The sequence below is a fragment of the Oncorhynchus mykiss genome, chromosome 29 (genome assembly GCF_057628025.1).
Source record: "Oncorhynchus mykiss isolate SJ-2025 chromosome 29, ASM5762802v1, whole genome shotgun sequence".
NCBI lineage: Eukaryota > Metazoa > Chordata > Actinopteri > Salmoniformes > Salmonidae > Oncorhynchus > Oncorhynchus mykiss.
Genome location: NC_143050.1, coordinates 29,992,735 through 30,012,183, shown reverse-complemented (window position 1 = coordinate 30,012,183; position 19,449 = coordinate 29,992,735). Strand labels below are relative to the sequence as shown.

Genomic DNA, 19,449 nt, shown 5'->3' with positions numbered 1-19,449 from the left:
TTCAGGTGGATTCAACTGAAATTGCAACCAACTTTCTAAGACTTGTTTAAAAAATAATTATATTTGAGATTATTTCCTTTTCAAACAACCAAAAGTGAGTAGGTGTAATCTGAATAAAGGGAAAAAGGCCCTTCTTGAACATAGGATGAGACATTCTTACCAGTTTACTAGAAAACCAGTTTGGATTTAGGTATAACTTGTGTATGATGCCTTTAGTGAGAGGTCTAATGTTTTAATATTTAACCATTTCTGCCCTCCGAATTCATATTCGATATATAAATAGGCACTTTTAATTTTGTCTGGCTTGCCGTTCCAAATAAAATGTAACATTTATGGTTCATATAATTTAAAAAGCAGGTCACTAGCAAAACCATAAGCAAATAGGTCGACTGTGACATGACTAAAGAGTTAATCTGGGTGATTTTTCCACAAATAGACAGGAATTTTCCTTTCCATGGTAGGAAGATCTTTTTGCTAACTTTCTATAAAAAATGTATTGGAGTGAGAATTTATTTATTTTGGGATTTGTATACTGAGTATGTTCACATCTCCGTCAGACCATTTAATTGGTAAACTACATGGTAATGTAAAATTAGCATTTTTTTGTGATCCAATACGTAATACACTTATCATAATTTGGTTTTAATCCAGAGAGGATAGCAGAAGTATCTAGTATCTAACCTGTATGAGGCTGTGGAGAGATTCTAATTGTGGTTTTAAAGAAATCATAAATCATCAGCGTACAATGACACATTCGTTTTTAAGCCATGGATTTCTAATCCTTTAATATTATTGTTTGATCTAATTTTAACAGCTAACATTTCGATGGAAATAATAAATAGAAATGCCGATAGTGGACAACCTTGTTTTACTCCTCTAGATAGTTTAAAACTCTCTGAGATGTAGCCACTATTTTACACCTAGTGTTACTATACATAATTTTAACTCATTTTATAAGAGATTCCACAAAATTAAAATATTCTAGGCATTCATATATAAACTCCAGCCATACGTTATCAAAAGCCTTTTCAAAATCAGCTATGAAAACCAGGCCTGGTGTCCCCGATATTTCATAGTATTCTATTATCTCCAATGTATTGTCCATGTAAAAAACATGTCTGATCGGGATGAACATTATCTGACAATACTTATTTAATTCTATTCGCCAAGCATTTTGCTAGGGTTTTTGCATCACAACACTGAAGTGTAAGAGGTCTCCAATTTTTTAAATGGACTGGATCTTTATATATGCATCATTTGGGTCTACCATTTATATAGGAGTGGTTAAAACATGCTAATAATGGTCCTCTGAGTATATCAAAAAAAGTTTTGTATACTTCCACTTGTATGCCATACAGCCCTGGAGTTTTCCCATCCTTAAAGGCCCCAATTGCATTAAAAAGTTCCTCCACTGTAATTTGGCCTTCAGTTAGTGGAGATGGAGGAGACTGAAATGAAAACATATTCTTAAAGTACTTGACTTCCTCTTTCAAAATATAATTTGGTGAATTATGCGTTACTCCATGATTTGTAACAAGCTTTAACTTCTTCGATATAGGGGGCGCTCTTTTAATTGTTGGATGAAAAACGTTCCCATTTAAAACAAGATACTTTGTCACGAAAAGATGCTCGACTATGCATATAATTGACAGCTTTGGAAAGAAAACACTCTGACGTTTCCAAAACTGCAAAGATATTGTCTGTGAGTGCCACAGAACTGATGTTACAGGCCCAGATAAAATCCAATCAGGAAGTGCCGCATTTTTTTAAACTGCCTCATGGCAATGACTCCTTATATGGCTGTGAAGGAGCTAGGAGTCAGCTTACGTTTTCCACGTTTTCCCCAAGGTGTCTACAGCATTGTGACGTATTTGTAGGCATATCATTGGAAGATTGACCATAAGAGACTACATCTATCAGGTGGTCGCTTGGTGTCCTACGTTGCAATTATTTCGTAATCTCCAGCTGCAGTATTTTTCCGTTTGTTTCTGATGAGAAGCCAGCTGCCACCACTGATAGATTATCGAATAGATATGTGAAAAACACCTTGAGGATTGATTCTAAACAACGTTTGCCATGTTTCTGTCGATATTATGGAGCTAATTTGGAAAAAAGTTTGGCGTTGTAAGTGACTGCATTTTCCGGTATTTTTCTTAGCCAAACGTGATGAACAAAACGGAGCTATTTCGTCTACACAAATGAACATTTGCTATCTAACTAAGAGTCTTGTCATTGAAAACATCCGAAGTTCTTCAAAGGTAAATGATTTTATTTGAATGATTTTCTTGTTTTTGTGAAAATGTTGCCTGCTGAATGCTAGGCTTAATGCTATGCTAGGCTATCAAGACTCTTACACAAATGCTTGTGTAGCTTTGGTTGAAAAGCATATTTTGAAAATCTGAGATGACAGTGTTGTTAACAAAAGGCTAAGCTTGTGTTTCAATATATTTATTTCATTTCATTTGCGATTTTCCTGAATAGGAAACGTTGCGTTATGGTAATGAGCTTGAGGCTATGATTACGCTCACAGACACGGGATTGCTCGTCGCTAGAGGTTAATACATTTTTTGGGTGCATTTCTATATTGAAGATTGAAAAAGAATTTGGTGCATTTTTCCCGAATATTCCATCCAGTTCGCTTTATTTTTATAATATATTACACTGGATCTTTCTTGAATGAGTTCCTCCATTTCTTTTTGTTTTTCCTCTGACTTATTCTGTGCCTCTATGGTACAGTTTTATTGCTATCTCACTGTACTGTTAGCCCTTAAATTTCCTTTGTTAATATGGACTCTTTTGATCTAAATTGCTTTTGTTTTAAAGATGAGTACTGAATTGCATGGCATCTAAAGGCACACTTAAGTGTCCCATACAATAAGGGGTCTGCTGTACCTATGTTATGTCTGAAATAGTCAGTTATAAATTCTGTCCTAGTTCTAAACAATTTATCATCTAGTAGGCTTTGATTCAATTTCAAATATCCTTGCCACGTGGAAATACTGTAAGAGTAATATATATGCCAATTATGTGATGATCCGACTGATTTCTGTTCCCTATCAACACTTTTGTTAACCTCTAGTGACTCCCCATCCCGCATGAGTAGGAAACGCGTAATCATCGACTGACACTAATTAGCATAACGCAACAGACATAAATATTCCTAGAAAATATTCCTATTCATGAAAATCACAAGTGAAATATATTGAGACACAGCTTAGCCTTTTGTTAATCACCCTGTCATCTCAGATTTTCAAAATATGCTTTACAGCCAAAGCTAGACAAGCATTTGTGTAAGTTTATCGATAGCCTAGCAGCAGGTAACTTGGTCACGGAAATCAGAAAAGCAATCACTCACGAGACTCCCAGTTAGATAGCCAATGTTCCTTTTTTTCAAAAAATATTATTTTTGTAGGCGAAATAGCTCCGTTTGTTCTTCACATTTGTCTGAGAAATCGCCCGGAAATTGCAGTCACGAAAACGCCGTATCGACAGAATCATGGCAAATGTTGTTTATAATCAATCCTCAAGGTGTTTTTCAAATATCTATTCGATAATATATCCACCGGGACAATTGTTTTTTCAGTAGGACCGATTGGAATAATGGCTACCTCTGTATTTTACGCGAGAATCACTCTGAGAGCATCAGGTGACCACTTGCGCAATGTAGCCACTTACGGGTATTCTTCAACATAAATGCGTAAAACTACGTCACAATGCTGTAGACACCTTGGGGAATAAGGAGAAAAAGTATTCTGGTTGATAGCCCATTCACTGCTCAATAGAGACGCATTGGAATGCAGCGCTTTCAAAACATGGGGCACTTCCGGATTGGATTTTTCTCAGGCTTTCGCCTGCAATATCAGCTCTGTTAAACTCACAGACAATATTTTTACAGTTTTGGAAACTTTAGAGTGTTTTCTATCCTAAGCTGTCAATTATATGCATATTCTAGAATCTTGTCCTGACAAAATATCTTGTTTACTACGGGAACGTTATTTTTCAACATAGCCCAGCAGACAAATCATTACGAACAGTAACCAGCGAAGTAGAAAAGTTACACAAGTCAGTCACAAGTCAATAAATGTTCCTTTTGTTTGATAAAGTCTCTCTTTATTTCCAAAAACCTCAGTTTTGTTTGTGCGTTTTCTTCAGTAATCCACAGGCTCAAACGCAGTCACAACAGGCAGATAAAAAAATCCTAATTGTATCCGTAAAGTTCATAGAAACATGTCAAACGATGTTTATATTCAATCCTCAGGTTGTTTTTAGCCTAAATAATCAGTAATATTTCAACCGGACAATAACGTCGCCAATATAAAAGGTAAACAAGAAAGGCACTCTCTTGGCATGAAAAACCTCTGTGACACAGCAGGGTCCACTCATTCAGACTGCTCTCACTCCCTAATTTTTCAGAATACAAGCCTGAAACGATTTCTAAAGACTGTTGACATCTAGTGGAAGGCATAGGAATTGCAATTTGAGTCCTAAGTCAATGGATACTGTAATGGCATTGAATAGAAAACCTGAGAAGATTTTTTTTGTAGTTTTCGCTTGCCAAATCAGTTCTGTTTTACTCACAGACATGATTTTAACAGGTTTGGAAACTTTAGAGTGTTGTCTCTCCAAATCTACTAATTATATGCATACCCTATCTTCTGGGCCTGAGTAGAAGGCAGTTTAATTTAGGCATGCTTTTCAACCATAATTCCAAACGCTGCCCCCTACCCTAGAGAAGTTAAGAATCCTATTTCTTATTTTCCATAATTAGCTATTAATATTTGTAGTAATGTAGGCAATTTATGAAAAGGATTTTACCTCTCACCAGTCTCGCCATTATAAAAATTACATTATTAGAAGCAATTATTTTATTAGCAAACAATTGTTGTGAATCATCTTCTATTGTCCCTAACATCTTTTACTACTTCACAACAGTTGTGGGATACATACATACACCCACACACTCAACCCTTTCCCCCCACACAACAATAGGCTCACATTCTCAACAGTTGCACCATCCCAGAGCCAAACTCAAGAAAGGTCTTGATTTACAAATGCATTTACATTTGCAGCCGTATGAGAAGGCCTGCAAGACCGTGCAAAAAAAAATGGGCAGAAATGGGGAGATTTTATTAACCATTGTCACATCCTAGATGATGGAGGTCAAATGTACACCTTTTCCCTGAAACACCCACAACACGGTCCCCCGTACTGACCATATTCCCAAGCATCTCCATGCAGTCAGACTTTTGATTTTGTGCCAACAGGGCCACAATAATATACCCCCTCTCTAAATGTCAGAGTGTGACCCCCTCCCCATGGGTTACTGCAGCTAGTGTTGCCAGCACTGCCACTGCATGGGTGGGGCACCCCACCAGAATCGCCACCGGATAGGTACAAGGTCGTCAAGGTTCTCATTAGCAGCTTTGAGAATGTCCTTGTACAGTATGCTCTCCCTTTAGGGGGCTTTGGCTTTGCAGGACCAACCCTGCCAAGCAGGCTCAGAATCTTGAGGGGGCAGTGCTGCTTTAAGTCTCTGACTGCATTTTGGCTGCATACAGACTGCTTACAGCAGGCCCACGAAACAGATAGGGACTTCTCCTTAGTAGGTGGGTCATTCAGGTGGGTGTCTAGGGTATAGGGTTGTGAACCGTTCCATCAATATAGGATCATAAATAAATAAATTAGATATCATTTATTTAAGAAATGTAGTTCCCCATGAAAGGACAATAAATACATGAAATGTATAATTCATTTTAAAACTGTTCCACCTTGATAGGACAATACATAAATAAATAAATAAATAAATAAGACGTAGAATTCATTATAAAAGGCATATCCATCATCTGAACAACATTGAAAGCTCTCTCACACCCCCGCTCACAGCAATACATTGTTTCTGGGATATGCACCATTTAATTTCTCACTCAATGCCACACTTTCCCAAACATAACAAATAAAAAATAAAATAAACACACACCACACCATCCACACATACTGTGCCTTCTGCTTACTGACTTTTTATCTTTACCATGTTGAATTAGTGTCTGTATATATAGAAAATATATGTATATATAGAAAAGCTAGATTTTTTATTGTATTGTTACAATCCATAACTGGGCTAAAATTGTGTTTCATTATTTTCCTCATCTGAGAACTTTGTAATTTTTTAAATAACTATAGAGTAGTCTTTGTGTCTTTGAACAACTGGTTATCAATATATAGTTTATCGACGATGAGAGCTACTCGTTTCCTTTTAACTCTATTTTCTTTGAAAATTGGATACAGAACTTTGCGCCATTAATTTCCTTCGGGAACTGATCATTCATGACAATTTTGTTCCTATCAAGTCTTTTACCCAGGCCTTTAACCATTATTTTATCTTTAATGGAAGCAAATTGGTCAATGATTGGGCGTTCATTTCTTTGCCCTCTCTGTCCTAAAAGGTGTACACGTTCGAGTTTGATTTTGTTGAAAGCTTCTTGTGGAATCTGAAGCGCTGTACGGAGAAACTCTAATTACACATTCAGGAACTTCTCCTTCTTTCTCTTGGATACCTGTAAGTACCAGATTCTCTCTCATGGATCTAGTCTGTAAGTCAAGTAAGCCTTCTCTCAGAATGGTGTTCTCCTTTTTAAGTTCATTCACTTTGGTTTCAATCTTATTGACTGTCCCTTTTAGCTTGTGTGTTTCCCTCTCCAATGTCGCAGCTTTTTCATCACTCATCTCGAGTCTTGACTTCAACTCTTTTATATCCTTACTGACTAATTCAAGTATACCCAGATTGTCATTTATTGAGTTTAACAGATCTGTAACGACCTTTACCATTATCGGTGGTGAAAATATTAAATCATCTGTGAAATCAGTTCCCCTGTCTTACACTCCGTCATGTCTAGGTGTTGCTTGTTTTCGTAATATTTGTCGATAAATGTCTCTAGTCTTAAAATTGGTTTTGTGTTATTATCCAGATTGAAGGTTATCACCCACCAGATTGTGTAGTGCTAATAATTTTTCTAACTTGCTGATATTGAATACTACGTTTTTATCTTGAGGTGCTCTACATAACTTTGTTCAGTCCGCCATTACCTATCTCAGTTTCGCCTCCTCCTTTCTACACATGATTAGCAGATGTTATTGCAGGTGTTTCAAAATGCTTTTTCTTCTAGCTCCGACAGTGCAGTAATATCTAACAAATTACACAACATATTTATTTATTTTTTTTATTTTTTTTATTTCACCTTTATTTAACCAGGTAGGCTAGTTGAGAACAAGTTCTCATTTGCAACTGCGACCTGGCCAAGATAAAGCATAGCAGTGTGAGCAGACAACACAGAGTTACACATGGAGTAAACAATTAACAAGTCAATAACACAGTAGAAAAACAAAAGGGGGAGTCTATATACAATGTGTGCAAAAGGCATGAGGAGGTAGGCGAATAATTACAATTTTGCAGATTAACACTGGAGTGATAAATGATCAGATGGTCATGTACAGGTAGAGATATTGGTGTGCAAAAGAGCAGAAAAGTAAATAAATAAAAACAGTATGGGGATGAGGTAGGTGAAAATGGGTGGGCTATTTACCAATAGACTACGTACAGCTGCAGCGATCGGTTAGCTGCTCAGATAGCTGATGTTTGAAGTTGGTGAGGGAGATAAAAGTCTCCAACTTCAGCGATTTTTGAAATTCGTTCCAGTCACAGGCAGCAGAGTACTGGAACGAAAGGCGGCCAAATGAGGTGTTGGCTTTAGGGATGATCAGTGCGATACACCTGCTGGAGCGCGTGCTACGGATGGGTGTTGCCATCGTGACCAGTGAGCTGAGATAAGGCGGAGCTTTACCTAGCATGGACTCGTAGATGACCTGGAGCCAGTGGGTCTGGCGACGAATATGTAGCGAGGGCCAGCCGACTAGAGCATACAAGTCGCAGTGTTGGGTGGTATAAGGTGCTTTAGTGACAAAACGGATGGCACTGTGATAGACTGCATCCAGTTTGCTGAGTAGAGTGTTGGAAGCCATTTTGTAGATGACATCGCCGAAGTCGAGGATCGGTAGGATAGTCAGTTTTACTAGGGTAAGCTTGGCGGCGTGAGTGAAGGAGGCTTTGTTGCGGAATAGAAAGCCGACTCTTGATTTGATTTTCGATTGGAGATGTTTGATATGAGTCTGGAAGGAGAGTTTGCAGTCTAGCCAGACACCTAGGTACTTATAGATGTCCACATATTCTAGGTCGGAACCATCCAGGGTGGTGATGCTAGTCGGGCATGCGGGTGCAGGCAGCGATCGGTTGAAAAGCATGCATTTGGTTTTACTAGCGTTTAAGAGCAGTTGGAGGCCACGGAAGGAGTGTTGTATGGCATTGAAGCTTGTTTGAAGGTTAGATAGCACAGTGTCCAATGACGGGCCGAAAGTATATAGAATGGTGTCGTCTGCGTAGAGGTGGATCAGGGAATCGTCCGCAGCAAGAGCAACATCATTGATATATACAGAGAAAAGAGTCGGCCCGAGAATTGAACCCTGTGGCACCCCCATAGAGACTGCCAGAGGACCGGACAGCATGCCCTCCGATTTGACACACTGAACTCCATCTGCAAAGTAATTGGTGAACCAGGCAAGGCAGTCATCCGAAAAACCGAGGCTACTGAGTCTGCCGATAAGAATATGGTGATTGACAGAGTCGAAAGCCTTGGCAAGGTCGATGAAGACGGCTGCACAGTACTGTCTTTTATCAATGGCGGTTATGATGTCGTTTAGTACCTTGAGTGTGGCTGAGGTGCACCCGTGACCGGCTCGGAAACCAGATTGCACAGCGGAGAAGGTACGGTGGGATTCGAGATGGTCAGTGACCTGTTTGTTGACTTGGCTTTCGAAGACCTTAGATAGGCAGGGCAGGATGGATATAGGTCTGTAACAGTTTGGGTCCAGGGTGTCTCCACCTTTGAAGAGGGGTATGACTGCGGCAGCTTTCCAATCCTTGGGGATCTCAGACGATATGAAAGAGAGGTTGAACAGGCTGGTAATAGGGGTTGCGACAATGGTGGCGGATAGTTTCAGAAATAGAGGGTCCAGATTGTCAAGCCCAGCTGATTTGTACGGGTCCAGGTTTTGCAGCTCTTTCAGAACATCTGCTATCTGGATTTGGGTAAAGGAGAACCTGGAGAGGCTTGGGCGAGGAGCTGCGGGGGGGGCGGAGCTGTTGGCCGAGGTTGAAGTAGCCAGGCGGAAGGCATGGCCAGCCGTTGAGAAATGCTTATTGAAGTTTTCGATAATCATGGATTTATCGGTGGTGACCGTGTTACCTAGCTTAAGTGCAGTGGGCAGCTGGGAGGAGGTGCTCTTGTTCTCCATGGACTTCACAGTGTCCCAGAACTTTTTGGAGTTGGAGCTACAGGATGCAAACTTCTGCCTGAAGAAGCTGGCCTTAGCTTTCCTGACTGACTGCGTGTATTGGTTCCGGACTTCCCTGAACAGTTGCATATCACGGGGACTATTCAATGCTATTGCAGTCCGCCACAGGATGTTTTTGTGCTGGTCGAGGGCAGTCAGGTCTGGGGTGAACCAAGGGCTGTATCTGTTCTTAGTTCTGCTTATCTAAAATGGTGAGGAAGTTACTTTTAAAGAATGACCAGGCATCCTCAACTGACGGGATGAGGTCAATGTCCTTCCAGGATACCCGGGCCAGGTCAATTAGAAAGGCCTGCTCACAGAAGTGTTTTAGGGAGCGTTTGACAGTGATGAGGGGTGGTCGTTTGACTGCGGCTCCGTAGCGGATACAGGCAATGAGGCAGTGATCGCTGAGATCCTGGTTGAAGACAGCGGAGGTGTATTTGGAGGGCCAGTTGGTCAGGATGACGTCTATGAGGGTGCCCTTGTTTACAGAGTTAGGGTTGTACCTGGTGGGTTCCTTGATGATTTGTGTGAGATTGAGGGCATCTAGCTTAGATTGTAGGACTGGCGGGGTGTTAAGCATATCCCAGTTTAGGTCATCTAACAGAACAAACTCTGAAGCTAGATGGGGGGCGATCAATTCACAAATGGTGTCCAGGGCACAGCTGGGAGCTGAGGGGGGTCGGTAGCAGTGAGAGACTTATTTCTGGAGAGAGTAATTTTCAAAATTAGTAGTTCGAACTGTTTGGGTATGGACCTGGAAAGTATGACATTACTTTGCAGGCTATCTCTGCAGTAGACTGCAACTCCTCCCCCTTTGGCAGTTCTATCTTGACGGAAGATGTTATAGTTGGGTATGTAAATCTCAGAATTTTTGGTGGCCTTCCTGAGCCAGGATTCAGACACAGCAAGGACATCAGGGTTAGCAGAGTGTGCTAAAGCAGTGAGTAAAACAAACTTAGGGAGGAGGCTTCTGATGTTGACATGCATGAAACCAAGGCTTTTTCGATCACAGAAGTCAACAAATGAGGGTGCCTGGGGACATGCAGGGCCTGGGTTTACCTCCACATCACCCGCGGAACAGAGAAGGAGTAGTATGAGGGTGCGGCTAAAGGCTATCAAAACTGGTCGCCTAGAGCGTTGGGGACAGAGAATAAGAGGAGCAGGTTTCTGGGCATGGTAGAATATATTCAGGGCATAATGCGCAGACAGGGGTATGGTGGGGTGCGGGTACAGCGGAGGTAAGCCCAGGCACTGGGTGATGATGAGAGAGGTTGTATCTCTGGACATGCTGGTTGTAATGGGTGAGGTCACCGCATGTGTGGGAGGTGGGACAAAGGAGTTATCAGGGGTATGAAGAGTGGAACTAGGGGCTCCATTGTGAACTAAAACAATAACTAACCTGAACAACAGTATACAAGGCATATTGACATTTGAGAGAGACATACAGCGAGGCATACAGTAATCACAGGTGTTGAATTGGGAAAGCTAGCTAAAACAGTAGGTGAGACAACAGCTAATCAGCTAGCACAACAACAGCAGGTAAAATGGCATTGACTAGGCAGCGGGGCCAACGGATAAAACAAACAAGCAGAATGGAGTACCGTGATTAATGGACAGTCCAGCGTGCATCAGCTATGTAGCCAAGAGATCAGTGTTCAGGGGGCAGCAGTGGATGGGGCAGGGAAGCTGGACTGGCGAGTGTTATCCAGGTTAAAAAAAAACTAACAATGACTAAATAGCTTGTAGCTAGTTAGCTGGTTAGCTTCTGGGGGTTCTTGAGTGTGTTCTAAAAATTAAAAAGAATAGCGAATTCCGTATCACATTGGGTGAGGCAGGTTTCCGGAAGGTATAAACAAATTAAAAATCAAAGAGATAGAAAGTAAATATGGATCCAGTGAGTGTTTGGGACGCGGCGATTCAGATGGTTAGCAGGCCTGTGCTAACAAGCTAACAGTTTGTAGGCCCGGGCTAAACAAGGTAGCAGTTAGCAGACCGGAGCTGGACAAGCTAGCAGTTAGCAGGCCGAATTAGCAAGCAGGGAGATAGCGAGGGCTAGAGAGTTAGCCTTTGGGGGACGTCGCGATGGGGTGAGTCTGTTTATTCCTCTTCATGCGGTGACATCGATAGACCGGTCGTGGGCCCGGGTATTGTAGCCCAGGAGTATGCTACGGTGGTAGCACAGGTGCGCTGGCTGGGCTAGCTTCAAGCTAAGTGGGTGGAAACGCTAGCCAGGAGTAATCATCCAGGGTTGCGGTTTAGCTAGATAGCTAGTTGTGAAGATCCAGCTGAAAAATGTTCCGTTTGCGGTGGGAATCGGGGGATGGATCCGGGGATGAAAAATAAATAGGTCCGTTATGCTCTGGTTAGAGTCGCGTTGTTCGAACTGGCGAGAGCTTTCCGAGCTAAAGGTTAGCTGATGACCGGTTAGCTGAAGACCGCTAGCATAGCTGGTGGTTAGCTGGCTAGCTTCAGTTGAGGGGTTCCGGTTCCGAAGTAAATATGAATACTTTAGGAAAAATAGCTACATTGGGTGAGGGGGGTTGCAGGAGAGTATTTGAAAGCTTAGGTTTAGCAAAATGTTTTCAAAGAGATATGCGAAGAAAAATATGTAAAAAATATGTAAAAAACGAAAAAGAAACGATATATACAAGGGACACGACAGGACGACTTACTGCTACGCCATCTTGGGAGACATGTAATAATATACCCAATACACATATCTAAATAAGAATGAATTAACACTATATACACACTACCATTCAAAAGTTTAGGGTCACTTAGAAATGTCAAAGTTTTTGAAAGATAATCACATTTTTTGTCCATTAAAATAACATCAAATTGATCAGAAATACAGTGTAAACATTGTTAATGTTGTAAATGACTATTGCAAGAAACAGAAGATCTCGTACAACGCTATGTACTACTCCCTTCACAGAACAGCGCAAACGGGCTCTAACCAGAATAGAAAGAGGAGTGGGAAGCCCCAGTGCACAACTAAGCAAGATGACAAGTATGTTAGAGTGTCTAGTTTGAGAAACAGACGCTTCACAAGTCCTCAACTGGCAGCTTCATTAACCTTTTTGGGATAGGGGGCAGCATTTTCACTTTTGGATGAATAGCGTGCCCAGAGTGAACTGCCTCCCAGATACAAATATATGCATATTTAAATTAGTATTGGATAGAAAACACTCTGAAGTGTCTAAAACTGTTTGAATGATGTCTGTGAGTATAACAGAACTCATATGGCAGGCAAAAACCTGAGAAAATCCAACCAGGAAGTGGGACATCTGAGGGTTGTAGTTTTTCAAATCTTGGCCTTCCCAATACACATTGGCATATGGATAAAGTTGCACTTCCTACGGCTTCCACTAGATGTCAACCGTCTTTAGAAACTGGTTTGATTCTACTATAAAGGAGGGGCTCATAAGAGCTCTTTGAGTCAGTGGTCTGGTAGAGAGCCTTGGTCTCATGACGCGCGCTCCCGATAAAGTTACCTCTCGTTCCAGTGCTTTTCTGAAGGAATTCTCCGGTTGGAACATTATTGATGTTTTATATTAAAAACATCCTAAAGATTGATTCAATACATCGTTTGACATGTTTCTAAAGGACTGTAACGGAACTTTTTGAGTTTTTGTCTGGATGAAGTGCCTGCGCCTCATGAAGATGGATTACTGGGATGGAAACGCTATCAATAAGTGGCTATTTGGACATAAATGATGGAACTTTATGGAACAAATCAGTCATTTATTGTCGAACTGTGATTCCTGGGAGTGCCTTCTGATGAAGATCATCAAAGGTAAGTGAATATTTATGGTGCTGTTTCTAACTTTGTTGATTCCAAAATGGCGGATATTCCTCTGGCTGTTTTGGGTTCTGAGCGCCATTCTAAGATTATGCTTTTTCCGTAAAGTTTTTGGGAAATCTGACACAGCGGTTGCATTAAGGCGAAGTCTATCTTTAATTCTGTGAATAACACTTGTGACTTTTATCAATGTTTATTATGAGTATTTCTGCAAAATCACTGGACGTAAGACGCCAATGTAAACTGAGATTTTTGGATATAAATATGCACATTATCGAACAAAACATACATGTATTGTGTAACATGATGTCCTATGAGTGTAATCTGATGAAGATCATCAAAGGTTAGTGATTAATTTGATCTATATTTCTGCTTTTTGTGACTCCTACCTTTGGCTGGAAAAATGGCTGTGTGTTTTTTCGACTTGGCTATGACCGAACATAATCATATGTTGTGCATTAGCTGTAAAGCATTTTTGAAATCGGACATGATGAGTAGATTAACAAGATGTTTATCTTTCAGTTGCTGTGTTGGACTTGTTAATGTGTGAAAGTTACATATTTCAAAAAATATATTTTTGAATTTCGCCCACTGCCTTTTCAGCGGAACGTTGTCGAGGGGTTCCGCTAGTGCGCTAGAAAGGTTAAATAGTACCCGCAAAACACCAGTATCAACGTCAATAGTGAAGAGGCGACTCCGGGATGCTGGCCTTCTAGGCAGAGTTGCAAAGAAAAAAACATATTTCAGAATGGCCAATCAAAATAAAGATTAAGATGGGCAAAAGAACACGGACACCGGACAGAGGAACTCTGCCTAGAAGGCCAGCATCCCGGAGTCGCCTCTTCACTGTTGACCCTGAGACTGATGTTTTGCGGGTACTATTTAATGAAGCTGCCAGATGTCATGGCCATCCCAATCTCTAGACCTGAACCCCATTGAAAACCTCTGGAATATGATCAAGAGGAAGATGGATGGTCAGAAGCAATCAAACAAAGCCAAGCTGCAAGACCTTGAGAGACCTGGAGAGACCTTACAAGTCACAGTGTCTCGCACCCACTGTGAAATTTGGTGGAGAATCAGTGCTGATCTGGGGATGCTTCAGCAAGGCTGGGATTGGGCAGATTTATCTTTGTTAAGGAAGCATGAATCAAGCCACGTACAAGGTTGTCCTGGAAGAAAACGTGCTTCCTTCTGCTCTGAGTATTGGTTTTTTTCAGCAGGACAATGCTTCATGCCATACAGTCAGGTCAATCCATTTGATCCAAGATGGCGTAGCAGTCAGTCTTTGTCCTGTCGTGTCCCTTGTATATTTCGTTTTACATCTTTTTCGTCGCATATCCTTTCAAATATTTTGCTAAACCGCAACATCTAAATACTCCTGCAACGCGCCTCACCCAATGTGGCGTGGATCTGCTTTATTTTCCCTAGAGTATTTATGTTTACTTCGGATCCGGAATCACTCAACTGAAGCTAGCCAGCTAACTACCAGCTATCAGTCAGCAAACCATTGCCAGCGGTCATCAGCTAACCTTCAGCTCGGAAAGCTCTTGTCAGTTTGAACAACGTGACTCTAACCAGAGCATAACGGACCTGTTATTTGTATCCCCGGATTCCTACCGCAAACTGAACATTTTCATCTGGATCTTCACAACTAGCTAACCGCAATCCCGGATGACTACTCCTGGCTAGCGTTTCCATCCCAGAGCAAGCACCAATTAGCTTGAAGCTAGCCCGGCCAGGGCTCCTGTGCTACCACCAAAGTATACTCCTGGGCTACAATATCCGGACCCCTTCTACAGCCGGTACAGGGCATGGAACCCCGCAGATTCCAGATCCCCTACAACTGGAATACCGACATAATCTGCCCGAGGACTCCAACAGGCCCCTCAGGCGACGCCCGCTGAAGGCCCATTATGCTAACCAGCTAGGCCTGCTAGCTACCTAGAGCTACTTGGAACCCTACTAATTCCACGACTGGTCTATCGACGTCACCGCACGAAGAGGCAAAAACAGACTCATCCCATCATGACGTCCCCAAAGGCTAACTTTCTAGCCCCTGCTATCTGCTTGCTTGCTAACCCGGTCTGCTAAATGCTTGCTAACCCGCCCTGCTAACTGCTAGCTTGCCCCAGTCTACAAACTGCTAGCTGCTGGCTCCGGCCTGCTAACTGATAGCTTACCTGTTTGGTCTGTAACTGCTAGCCCATGCTAACTGCTTGCTTGCTAACCCGGCCTGCTAACTGCTCGCTTGCCCCGGTCTACTAGCTGCTAGCTTGTTTAGCCCCGACGTACTAACTGTTAGCTTGTTAGCCTGCAAACTGTCTGAATCGCCGTGTCCCCAGCCAGCCCAACCACTCACTGGACCCATATGTTCACTTGGCTACGCATGCCTCTCTCTAATATCAATATGCCTTACTGTCCTGGTTAGTGATTACTGTCTTATTTCACTGTAGAGCCCCTAGCCCTGCTCAATATGCCTTAACCAACCATGTTGTTCCACCTCCTACATATTGGATGACATCACCTGGTTCAAACATCTCTAGAGACTATATCTCTCTCTTCATTACTCAATGCCTAGGTTTACCTCCAATGTACTCACATACTACCTTACCTTTGTCTGTACACTATGCCTTGAATCTATGCTATCGTGCCCAGAAACCTGCTCCTTTTACTCTCTGTTCTAAACGTGCTAGACGGCCAGTTCGTATAGTCTTTAGCCGTACCCTTACTCTACATCTCCTCTGTTCCTCTGGTGATGTGAAGGTTAATCCAGGTCCTGCAGTGCCTAGCTCCACTCCCATCCCCCAGGAGCTCTCATTTGTTGACTTCTGTAAACGTAAAAGCATTGGTTTCATGCATGTTAACATTAGAAGCCTACTCCTTAAGTTTGTTTTACTCACTGCTTTAGCACACTATGCCAACCCAGATGTCTTAGCCGTGTCTGAATCCTGGCTTAGGAAAACCACCAAAAACCCTGAAATCTCCATTGCTAACTATAATGTTTCCGCCAAGATAGAACTGCCAAAGGGGCGGTGTTGCAATCCACTACAAAGATAGCCTGCAGAGTTCTGTCCTACTATCCAGGTCTGTACCCAAACAATTTGAGCTTCTACTAATTCACCTTTCTAGAAACAAGTCTCACTGTTACCGCTTGCTATAGACCTCCCTCTTTCCCCAGCTGTGCCCTCAATACCATATGTGAATTGCCCCCCATCTATCTTCTGAGCTCGTGCTACTAGGTGACCTAAACTGGGACCTGCTTAACAACCCGGCCATCCTACAAACTAATCTTGATGCCCTCAATCTCACGCAAATTATCAATGAACCTACCAGGTACAACCCCAAATCAGTAAACACGGGCACCCTCAGAGGTCATCCTAACTAATTCGCCCTCTAAATACACCTCTGCTGTTTTCAATCAAGGTCTCAGCGATCACTGCCTCATTGCCTGCATCCGTAATGGGTCTGCGACCAAACGACCACCCCTCATCACTGTCTAACGCTCCCTTAAACACTTCTGAGAGCAGGCCTTTCTAATCGACCTGGCCGGGGTATCCTGGAATGACATTGACCTCATCCCGTCAGTAGATGATGTCTGGCTATTCTCTGAAAGTGCCTTCCTCACCATCTTAAATAAGCATGCCCCTCTCAAAAAATGTAGAACTAGGAATAGATATAGTCCTTGGTTCACTCCAGAGCTGTCTGCCCTTGACCAGCACAAAAACATCCTGTGGCGTTCTGCATTAGCATCGAATAGCCCCCGTGACATGCAACTTTTCAGGGAAGTTAGGAACAAATATACACAGGCAGTTAGAAAAGCTAAGGCAAGCTATTTCAAACAGAAATTTGCATCCTGTAGTACTAACTCAAAAAGGTTCTGGGACACTAAAGTCCATGGAGAAAAAGAGCACCTCCTCCAAGCTGTCCACTGCTCTGAGGCTAGGAAACACTGTCACCACTGATAAATCTACTATAATTGAGAATTTCAATAAGCATTTACAGACCTATATCTATCCTACCCTGTCTTTCTAAGGTCTTTCGAAAGCCAAGTTAACAAACAGATTACTGACCACTTCGAATCCCACCATACCTTCTCCGCTATGCAATCTGGTTTCAGAGCTGGTCATGGGTGCACCTCAGCCACGCTCAAGGTTCTAAACGACATCATAGCCGCCATCGATAAGAGACATTACTGTGCATTACTGTGCAGCCGTATTCATCGACCTGGCCAAGGCTTTCGACTCTGTCAATCACAACATTCTTATTGGCAGACTCGACAGCCTTGGTTTCTCTTGCCTCGCCTGGTTTACCAACTACTTCTCTGATAGAGTTCAGTGTGTCAAATCGGAGGGCCTGTTGTCCGGACCTCAGACAGTCTCTATGGGTGTGCCACAGGGTTCAATTCTCGGGCCAACTCTCTTTTCTGTATACATCAATGATGTTGCTCTTGCTGCTGGTGATTCTCTTATCCACCTCTACGCAGACGACACCATTCTGTATACTTCTGGCCCCGGGATTCTTCCATCGAAGGAGAGGCAGACCAAAACGCAGCGTGGTAAGTGTCCATGGTTTTAATAGGAAAACTCAACATGAACACAACTACAAAACAAGAAACGTGAAAAACCGAAAACAGTCCCGTGTGGAACAAACACAGATACAGGAAATATCCACCCACAAAACCCAACACAAAACAGGCTACCTAAATATGGTTTCCAATCAGAGACAATGACTAACACCTGCCTTTGATTGAGAACCATATCAGGCCAAACATAGAAATAGACAAACTAGACACACAACATAGAATGCCCACCCAGCTCACCAACACTAAAACAAGGAAAACACACAAGAACTATGGTCAGAACGTGACACCATCTGTAAACAGCCCATCTATCTACCTACCTCATCCCCATACTGTTATCTATTTATTTATTTTGCTCCTTTGCACCCCGGTATCTCTACCTGCACATTAATCTTCTGCCGATCTACCATTCCAGTGTTTAATTGCTATATTGTAATTACTTCGCCACCATGGCCTATTTATTGCCTTAACTTACCTCATTTGCACTCACTGTATATAGACTTTTTGTTTTATTTTGTTCTACTGTATTATTGACTGTATGTTTTGTTTATTCCATGTGTAACTCTGTGTTGTTGTATGTGTCGAAACGCTACGCTTTATCTTGGCCAGTTCGGAGTTGCAAATGAGAACTTGTTCTCAACTAGCCTACCTGGTTAAATAAATTAAAAATTAAAAATAAAGTTGTGGATGGAGGACCACCAGATCAAGACACTGTCATGGCCATCCCAATCTCCAGACTTTAACACCATTGAAAACTTCTGGACTTTGATCAAGAGGAAGATGGATGGTCACAAGCCATCAAACAAGCTGAGCTTCTTGAAGTTTTGCGCCAGGAGTGACATAAGGTCACCCAACATCAATTTGAAGGACTGGTGGAGAGCATGCCAAGACGCAATGAAGCTGTGATTGACAATCAGGGTTATTCCACCAAATATTGATTTCTGAACTCTTCCTAAGTTATAACATACGTTGTTTAAAAATGAATTTGAAGTTATTTTCTTTCTGACAACACTGCATCTTTTTTATTTTGACCAGTTGTCATTTTCTGCAAATAAATGCTCTTAATTACATTTTTATTTAGAAATTGGGAGAAATGTTGTCAGTAGTTTAGAAGAAAGAAAATGTTCATTTTACCCAAACACATACCTATAAATAGTAAAACCAGAGTGATAAATTTGCAGTGGTCTCTTAGTTTTTTCCAGAGATGTATATGGACGAACGATGTCATCTTTTTAGACCTAAGATCCTTGAACAGCACATGATACAGATAACATGTTGGTTTCTTTATACTCCTTATAGTGTGCTCTCAAATATGGAGTACGTTTAGATTCTGAAATACCATTTTTCACATTAATAATATTTACTATTACCATCTCAAAAAGTACCCTTTTTGATTGTGTTTATTTTGTGACATAGTTTGTAACAATATATTCTTCAAGGTCGTGTGTAACGGTTTTCTTGAGTCGAAGGAGAGGCGGACCAAAACGCAGCGTGGTTATTATTCATGGTACTTTAATAAAGAAACTATACATGAATAGACTAACAAAACAAGAAATGTGAAAAACCAAACCAGCCCTATCTGGTGCAAACACAGAGACAGAAACAATCACCCACAAAACCCAACACCAAACAGGCTACCTAAATATGGTTCCCAATCAGAGACAATGACTAACACCTGCCT

General features: G+C 41.8%; 1 long non-coding RNA gene across 2 annotated transcripts in view; it reads left to right on the top strand.

The window, feature by feature from the left end:
• LOC149970415 (uncharacterized) overlaps positions 1 to 18,942 on the top strand; it is a 111,081-nt gene extending 92,139 nt beyond the window's left edge. For both annotated transcript variants that reach the window (XR_016493329.1, XR_016493328.1), the window contains one exon: positions 14,845 to 18,942. This is a non-coding gene — a long non-coding RNA (uncharacterized LOC149970415). The remainder of the gene's footprint in view (positions 1 to 14,844) is intronic.
• The last annotated feature ends 507 nt before the right edge of the window (positions 18,943 to 19,449 follow it).